This window comes from Carassius gibelio, chromosome B6, assembly GCF_023724105.1.
Source record: "Carassius gibelio isolate Cgi1373 ecotype wild population from Czech Republic chromosome B6, carGib1.2-hapl.c, whole genome shotgun sequence".
Taxonomy (NCBI): Eukaryota; Metazoa; Chordata; class Actinopteri; order Cypriniformes; family Cyprinidae; genus Carassius; species Carassius gibelio.
Window position 1 is genome coordinate 2,442,849 of NC_068401.1, and position 8,852 is coordinate 2,451,700.

Here is an 8,852-nt window from a genome sequence, read left to right on the forward strand (position 1 = left end):
TCTCCCAAGAGCCAGCATGCCAAAGTCATGCGGGTCTGGCGTGGTTTGAGGGAACACTCGATGCTTTTAATTAAACTTGACCATGATGAGGAGAGACAAACACTGTGGCTATAAAATACATCAAGCATCTGGAAGTCAAGGGACACATTCGTATATTAGTAGCATTATGCAGCTAATATAACAATGAGTCCCTTGACTTCCAGATATTTGAGGTACTGTTTTGCAAACATTCCCAAATATATAAATGTTTGGTATAGCGCACATCACTATAACTACTGCTCATACTTAGCTTCATGATTTGCTCTGCATAGTAAAGCCCTAGAAAACACCTATGAAAGTCCAACCAACAACCTGTGCAAAAATGATTTAGAACGCCCTAGCAATCACATACTTTAGAAAATGACCTATGATAAAGGCTTCAGTGAGAGCTGAGTGATTCAAATCAATAAGTAGTTGTTGTAGCTACTTACATGCTGGCCAAAGATCAAGAAATATTAAGCAATCACTGCGAAGGACTGTCACTTATACAACACCCATCATAACAAGCAGCGATGAGCTCATAACAACACTGAGTCACTTCTGAGGGACAGCGGAAATGAGTAGCAGGACATTTGGAAGAGTTTACGGCACGGTCGTCCCAAAAGGTTAATGATCCTTCCTGGAGACATGTGGCTGTAATAAATTTCCTGCATCTGTTGGGTGCTGAAAGCATTATATAAATAGCGCTGAGGCTCAGTGATGGTGGTCTCCTGCGATACGATCGACACCACTGATGGTGAACCGGAGGGTGTTGCCAAACGGCTCTTTGGGGGAGCCCTGGACGGCTCGAGTGACGCGGTCAACACCCATCAGATCTAATGCAGGCAAACAGGCTCTCTGATTTGTCTATTTATTCTACTACTTTCTGAGCAAGTAAATAACCACCAAAAATACCCCAGCAACTATTAAAAACACAAGGGAGCGTGATTTCACCAAGGACAACATGTTCCTGGATCAACATCCCAGTCAACCAATCAGAATTGAGATGTAACTTTTCAGGAAATATCTGTTTTAGGCTTACAATCAGGATTATGTTCTTCTACAACCTTGTTAATCTGCTATCATTTCCCATTGATTTGAAGAATACATTATGGGTAGGGTTAGGTTTAGGGGTAGGGGTTGGGTTAAGTCTATATTTTTGGACAATGATGTTGATCCAGGATCATCAAAAGATGTTGACTTGGCTCATCGTCTGGACTTATTTACTCTGTTCAAATTGCTACCACTTGTCTGATCTGCACAGTGTTCGAATGCACAATGCTATATCTATCTATTCATTTAGTTTAGCTGTTAAATGGCTGGAAATGGATTAAAGAATCTAAATTGCAAGTAATTTCACTTCAAACTGATCAATTTGTGGGCTCTTGAGTTCTCAAGTGACTGATTTGTGTAGGGTAATGTGCAGGCTGACGTTTTCTGTGCTCCTGTTTGCTAACTCATAACATAAGATAAGATAAAGCCAGCTGGATTTCTACTTGTTTCCGAAAGGCTCTGCACCCTAGATAGGGTTTATGCGCCCTGCGGTACACAGTATCTAAGGTCAAGAGCTTCAGCAAATTTACCTGAGATTTTAAGTAGCTTGGTCGGTGTCATGGGGGACGAGGGGTTTCATCACCTGTGAGTCAAGCAGTTCACTGGCTCCATCCGTTCGCTCGGGAATATGAGTATTGACTGTGTGGGCTTTGTTCAGAAATCAGATTTTTGGTGTTTGTGACAAAAAAAACTAAACAAAAAAAACACTAAATAATTTTAAATCGAACTGAATTTCAAGTATTCAAACTCATCTTTTGCTCACTCTTTCCACATATAGTAAATTATTTTAGTAGAAATCAGCACTGTATACATGAATATATACACAAATAAATTGCTGTCAAAAAGTGTCTTGGCTTTGAACTATGACAAAAGAAGTAAATCCATCAGATGTAGAAAGCCTGTCTGAATAAACAAATATAATTTCAGCACTTATATTTGTTTCGTAGAGGTTTGTTGCAACCAATGTCATTTAATTAAAACCATCACCCTCTTGAGACATCAGCACTAATTAAAGCCAAGTTTTATAAAAAAATAAATAAAAAAAAGTTTGATTTAAGGCTCTTAAATTTAAGACAAAAAAAAAAAATTGAAGACACTGATATATGAATTAATAATAATAATAATAATAATAATAATATGATATATATATATATACACACACACTCAAACTTTTGTTTTGTGACCCTGGAGCACAAAAGCAGTCTTAAGTCTCTAGGGTATATTTGTAGCAATATCCCAAAAAAAAAAAAAAAAAAAAAAACATTGTATGGGTCAAAATTATCGATTTTTGTTTTATGCCAAAAATCATTAGAATATTAAGTAAAGATCATGTTCCATGAAGATATTTTGTAAATTACCTACCATAACTATATCAAAACTTAATTTTTGATTGGTAATATGCATTGCTAGTTAACTTAAAGGTGATTTTAAAGTATTTTTTTTCCCTCAGATTCCAGATTTTCAAATAGTTGTATCTTGGCCAAACATTGTCCTCCTAACAAACTATACATCAGTGGAAAGCTTATTATTCAGCTTTCAGATAATGCATAAAACTCAATTTTGAGAAATTTACACTTAAGACTTTGTGGTCCAGGGTCACATATAAACACACACACACACACACACACACAATTCTTTTTACTTCAAAACAACGATGGAATAATTGTACATATTATATAAATTCACTATAAAAAGCAGAAATTGGTATGTGTAAAAATAAAGCTTAAAGAAACACATATTATCCTTATAATAGTATAATATTATTTAGTATGTAAAGGCAAAAATGTAATTAATCTCATCAAAAAAATATTTTACCTACACCATTTACACACACACACACACACACACACACACACACACACACACACACACACACACACACACATATATATATATATATATATATATATATATATATATATATATATATATATATATATATATATATATATATATATATATATATATATATATATATATATATATTTATATATATTTCCCCTGTTCAAAATACTAACCTGTCTACAGTAAAGAGTAAAATCATTCCCAATTGCTTTTTTTCTTTTTTTTTCTTCTTTTTTTTTGTTAATTATGTATTTGCACAAGAAAATAGATTTCTGTATTACTTGGGGCATCATTCTCTCATCAGAAATATTGAAATGACTCATGAAGAGGACAGCTATAAAATATAATGGGAAAAGGTCAAAATTAAAACACCTCATGGGTGTATTGTAGCACAGTGTGAATGGTTAAAAATATCTTTCTGTCAAATAAGACGTCATGCATCAGAGGGTTTAGAAACACAAATCTGGCTTTGTTGCTTTGTCTTTTGATAGAAAAAAACAAATAATCACCTCACTAGTTCTCATGCAGTGATCACCAGTGGTTTTAAATTGTTTGTGTTTATCCTCGACATAAGATTACGACATCAAAATTGTTTGTTTACAAAGAACTACATGCAAAAACAACATAACGTACTACATCTTACACACCAGAAATGAGACTCTTCCGTATTTCTCATAGAAAGCAATTAGATTAAATGGAGAACAAACTGATTTGGGGTTAAATTTCTCCCTTCTCAGATGTTTGTCCTGAAAAATGACCCCAGCACTCTCAACATGCATCTCCTTTAGAGTTTCTGCAATCAAAAGTTAGAAATCTTAGACTTCTCTCATCACATTCTTGCTAAATGATCGGAGCTGCTCTCTACATTCATTATTACTATTGACTCATGTGTGACTGGTAATTCTTCTGAGGAATATTTAAACTTCCCATGCTTTGTTCATGCATGCACAGGGTGAGCTCAAAAATGTTAATAATCTCTCTTTCTGCTGGCAAGTGGAGACATACATTTACTCTGTCATATATGCAAATAGAGCAGCTGATTTGTGGAAACTGCTATTGATTGCACCTGTTGATCTATTGGCTCATTTTGAACCCTTTCCTCTCCGGGCTGTGCAAAAGTAGAGCACTAATGTGTATTGGGTCTGATTGGATAAGTGATGTTTGCTCTGGACTTTGTGAAAGTCTCTTAAAATGACGTCAATCAGGGTTGCATTGAAAGGAGAACCTTGTAAAGAACTGAGACTGGATGGAGATGGTTCTCAACTGGTTTTGCTTTAAGACACAGACTTTAAATTGGGCATCAAGTGGTGACTCCAGGCACTGAAAATCTTTATACAATAATGAAATAAAACAATGTTTTGTTTACAATGTGTGTGAAAAAAGATCCCCTCAAATCAAACACTGAAATGTATAAATATTACTATATACTGCAGACCAAAACAATATGCTAAATTACAGCATTTCTGTGGGTCTTCTTAATTCGTCATTCATCCACAATTAAATGTTGCATGCATGTCAGTATTTTGTCTTGCTTTCTAATGCAAATAACTAAACATTTTTAAATCAAGATGCAACATAAAGATTCGGTCTGGGTTATTTGAGAAAATGAACAAAATGAAATGAAAAGAACAAATATCTGTTAATGGTATGAAAACGTTTTCCCTCTGAATTAAGTAGAGTTTTTCTGCACTCATTGACAGACGTTGTCCTTTTTTTTATCATAAATCTCTGTAGTTATGATACATTTCTCAGAGAGCAAAACTTTTTGTGTCATTTTTGCATCTATTTTGATTTCTGAATTTTTAGACATGCACTAGAATACAAAACAAAATTATTGAGGAAGTACTGTAGTGCAATCAGGAGATACAGTAAAAGTTATTTAAGTTAAGCTATTATTCTTTAAAATTCATTCAAAAGTAATTAAAAATTGATTGGAACTTGGAAGTTGTATTTTCAACCTTTGAAATGTTGCTAATCCAACTCTTTGCTCCTTAGACATTTACATTTAGAAAACATATTGACATTTTCTTTAAAAGGGGTCATATGACGTTGCTAAAAAGAACATTATGTTGTGTATTTGGTGTAATGCAATGTGTTTGTGAGGTTTAAGGTAAAAAAAAAAAAAAACGAGTCGATTTTTACAAAGCTCATTGGTCTGAAAAGTGAGCGGTGCTCTGATTGGCCGAATAGACATTTCTGTTTGTGACAGAAATGTTATGCTTTTAATATACTGTGAAGCCATGTCCTGGCTTTACTAGACAAAACCAATAAAACCCATTACAAACAAGGTATTTGTTGGATCCAGTGGGGACATAATTCCTGATTATAATGACTTCTACTGTGTTTTCATGCATTGCGTTGTGTATTGCACCATGTCAACATAAAACCATATCTGCATTTGTGATCGGAGAAACAACAAAAAAACTAGCGCTACTCTACACTGCTCTAAACTCACATTTGAATCATCAGTGGCAAATTTTTTAAAAATGAAACATACTTTCAGGTTGTGAGTCAGATGCGCCAGAGTGTCCTTGCAAAGTTGGAATCGCTCCACTTTATAGAAACAGCCTCTGTGCACAGACGCATTGTAGGCTAGTTTCTAAAAGCCAATAATTCAGAAAACAAACTGGTCATACTTAACCAAGTGAACAGAGTTTGCCTGGACGGCCTCCATCATCAACAACAAATGATATGGAAGACTATCTTATCTATAGTTAGTTGCACATTATTTACAATCCGCATTGTTTTCCCACTGCAGTCAACAAGACTATTATTAGGACACAACCCTGCATCAAACACCCATTTAATTTCATCAGAGCATTATGATAACTGTGCATTGCAATGATGCCTCAACTCTTTGATGTCTCAGATGTGTTAAGTACAGGAAAGGCTGCCATAGGGAAATGCTTAACCCTTTCCTGGCCCTGTGAGTTGTTTGTGCAAGAAAAACCTCAGAGAGGGTCAGTGAGTTCACAGAGGTGTCCAGGGCTGAGCCCTTCTCAAATGTCAGCCATAAATCACAGTCCAAGCAGCGTAAAAGCACTGTACATGACAGCAAAAGGATGCTACTGGATCAGATTGGCCCTGATGTGATAACAAGTATGCATGATGCAAGAGGGGACATTTTTTACTCTACAAATCCTTAAACACCTTGATGCCTTGTGTAATACGACTTAATTCTGTAAGGAAGGACAACTAAGGTTGTCAAACAGCAAGAAAAACAGATGTGGCCAAGCAATGTGGAACAACACAGAAATGATTCATTCAGATAAGATCCTTCTTGTGGCGTTGAACAAATAATTGCCTCAAATTAAAGCACCTTAAGTCAAGAAGTCAATGAGGTTTGAGTGTGTTTATAAGGGACGGGAAGATTGTGTCATTTCATGCAAGCCGTTTTGTTAATTCGTGCAGACTAAAATTAAAACATTAATTCCATAATCAGTTTTCGTGAACATCCACATTTGCAATCTTTGATCAAACTCTGAATGAGGAAATCTTTATGTGCAACCAAAGATATATTATGAAACACAAACATGATTAGTTCACCCTTCATCTTTCCTTTAATTCGTCACATGCAAATGAACAAACTGTACATGAACAACCTTTACTAGTGTTTATGTGCATGTGTGTGCTTGTCTCTGAACTCAATGGCCCCTAACAGCCGGGGTCGTACAAGCTTGAGTCATCAGTTTTGCTCCACTTCATGTGTTTTCTGCCGGTCTTAGGTGTAAACCAACTCTCAGGTCAAAGGGTTCATGAGCGAGACACATTAGGTTCATAAAACAGGATTAAAGCATCACATTTCCTATAATTTAGTCTTAATTAGGGGTGTTTGTTAAGCTAAACATCACCCAATCGTTAAACATCAGTACTATTTGTGCTGCAAGAGAAGCAAACTTTTATATTCCAAACAATTATTACCTCACAAACAAGATTTTAAAAAAGTCCCAGACCCGAGCTGTATTTCGTAAAAGCCACGCATTATTAACAACACACTAGCAACCACTTATAAATTACCCAGCATGCACTGGCAACAATCCATGACACCTTAACATCATGATGATGAGCTGGTTCATCAAAACCGTATGTATTTTAATGGATACTCTTGTGCAGTTTCATTTCTTCTGATCGACTCTTTCTAGGAAACTTAAACCAATGTTGGGCAATAAAACAAAATGAAAGAGCTTTACCAAAATTTACCAAAGAAAATCTCTTGCATCACCCACAATATTCCAGAGCTTTGTACTGCCAAATAGCCAAAAACAAGTTGAAGCTTTTAAGTCCTTGCATGGCTGTGCTTCTGTCAGTTGCTCTAACACCTTGTTTTTGCCAAAAACCACCACCCATGTGTTCTGGAGTAATCTGAGGAGCTGCTTGTATTATGTTCTTTTAGTCAATTTAGTCCAACAAAGTTAACAAGAGGTTATGTTTTATTGTTCATATTATTGTTGATATGTTTACAGGTTTGTTTATGAGGTTAATTCGGACTGTATCCACCATCTTGAGTTTCCTGTCACTATAAACTCACTACTCACTTCACCGTTCACCGTCTGTTCACTAACGACCGGCTCTGATGCACTTCTGTTGTGCAGTACAAACATATGCTTCAGATATCATCACACTAGCACAGATCATTGCAGAAGTCATTAAAATAATCGCTCATACTCACTTATAAGTGTGCTGCTGATTTCCCTCCATTATGATGTCACTTCCTGAAGGATGATGCCATCAAGGAACTGGCTTTTGTTATTTAAAGGGACAAAGTACCAACAGGATTGAAAGTGACATTGGGACAATTAAAAACAAAGAAATCAATAATGAGACATTTTTTTGTATGGAACATTTAAAAAAGGTCACTTTTTTTTATGAACCAAGGTAAAATTTGTAATTTGTAATTAAATTCTGTATTTTTTATTTAAGCTATTTAAATAATTTTATTGAATACTGTGACATATACGACGGGAATAAAAATGTACAGCATAAAAGTCATGACCCTTTTAACTTCCAAGGTTTTTTTTTTTTTTTTTTTTTAAGCAGCATGCAACATGATATATGCGATAAATCAGCCAATATTTGTCTGATTTGAGATTATTGGCCAAAAACAAACTGGGTTGACATAATGATTAATAAAACTACCATCAGGCTTGTCACTGTGCACAAGTTGTGTTTCAAACATTTCTGGTGAATTTAAATAAAATAAGAAATCCTGTGTAAAAATGTCAGTTTTGCTCTAAGTTAATTGGCCTATTTTACACATATACAGACAGATATGAAACACGCCTCTCTCTAGATATCAGTATTAACATCGGCTGTTTGAAAAACCCATTTTGGTTGACCCCGAGTGATTCTGACTACATTCAAAATGTCCAGTGATTTTAAGTGCAAATTCCATTTTATTTTTTGCAAACATTATGGGAATGTTACTTGAATGTTGTCTGAACCATATTAGACAAACGTCCAAATACAATGCTTCAGGAAAATGTTCCATAAATAATGTTTTTGTGCAGATATTTGAGAACTTTATCAAAGAACAGAGAACTTTGAAGCACATTCTACTGGAAGAATCTTTGTTCATAACTTTGAGAGAAACCAAGCTGATGAAAATCTTTTCTCTGTGTGTGTTTTATTGACACAGTGTTGTTAAATACTATGGAAGCACAGCAAGCACTGCAGAGGGTTCAAGGTTATTTAAACAAGACCTATGTATGCTATGAGTCAATGTGTTTACTGTGCTGCATATCTCTACTTTGGTAAAACTATACTATGTCATGAGCGTGGGATTACCAGAGGGGCTTGAGTTCAGATGTAACATTGGACATTGTGTACTGGGCAACATGCTTACCCGGCTAATTTTATACCCAAACCTAATGGGTCATACGATACACACATTAACAACATGGTCCAGCTAAACCCATACAGAAATGTACAATTGCTAA

The 8,852-nt window shown here is 35.3% G+C and overlaps 1 long non-coding RNA gene across 1 annotated transcript in view; it reads right to left on the reverse strand.

Moving 5' to 3' along the window:
• The window catches only part of LOC127960124 (uncharacterized), a 41,710-nt gene extending 33,948 nt beyond the window's left edge, over positions 1-7,762 (reverse strand). The window contains exon 1 of the long non-coding RNA XR_008154329.1: positions 7,586-7,762. This is a non-coding gene — a long non-coding RNA (uncharacterized LOC127960124). The remainder of the gene's footprint in view (positions 1-7,585) is intronic.
• Positions 7,763-8,852: the final 1,090 nt, after the last annotated feature.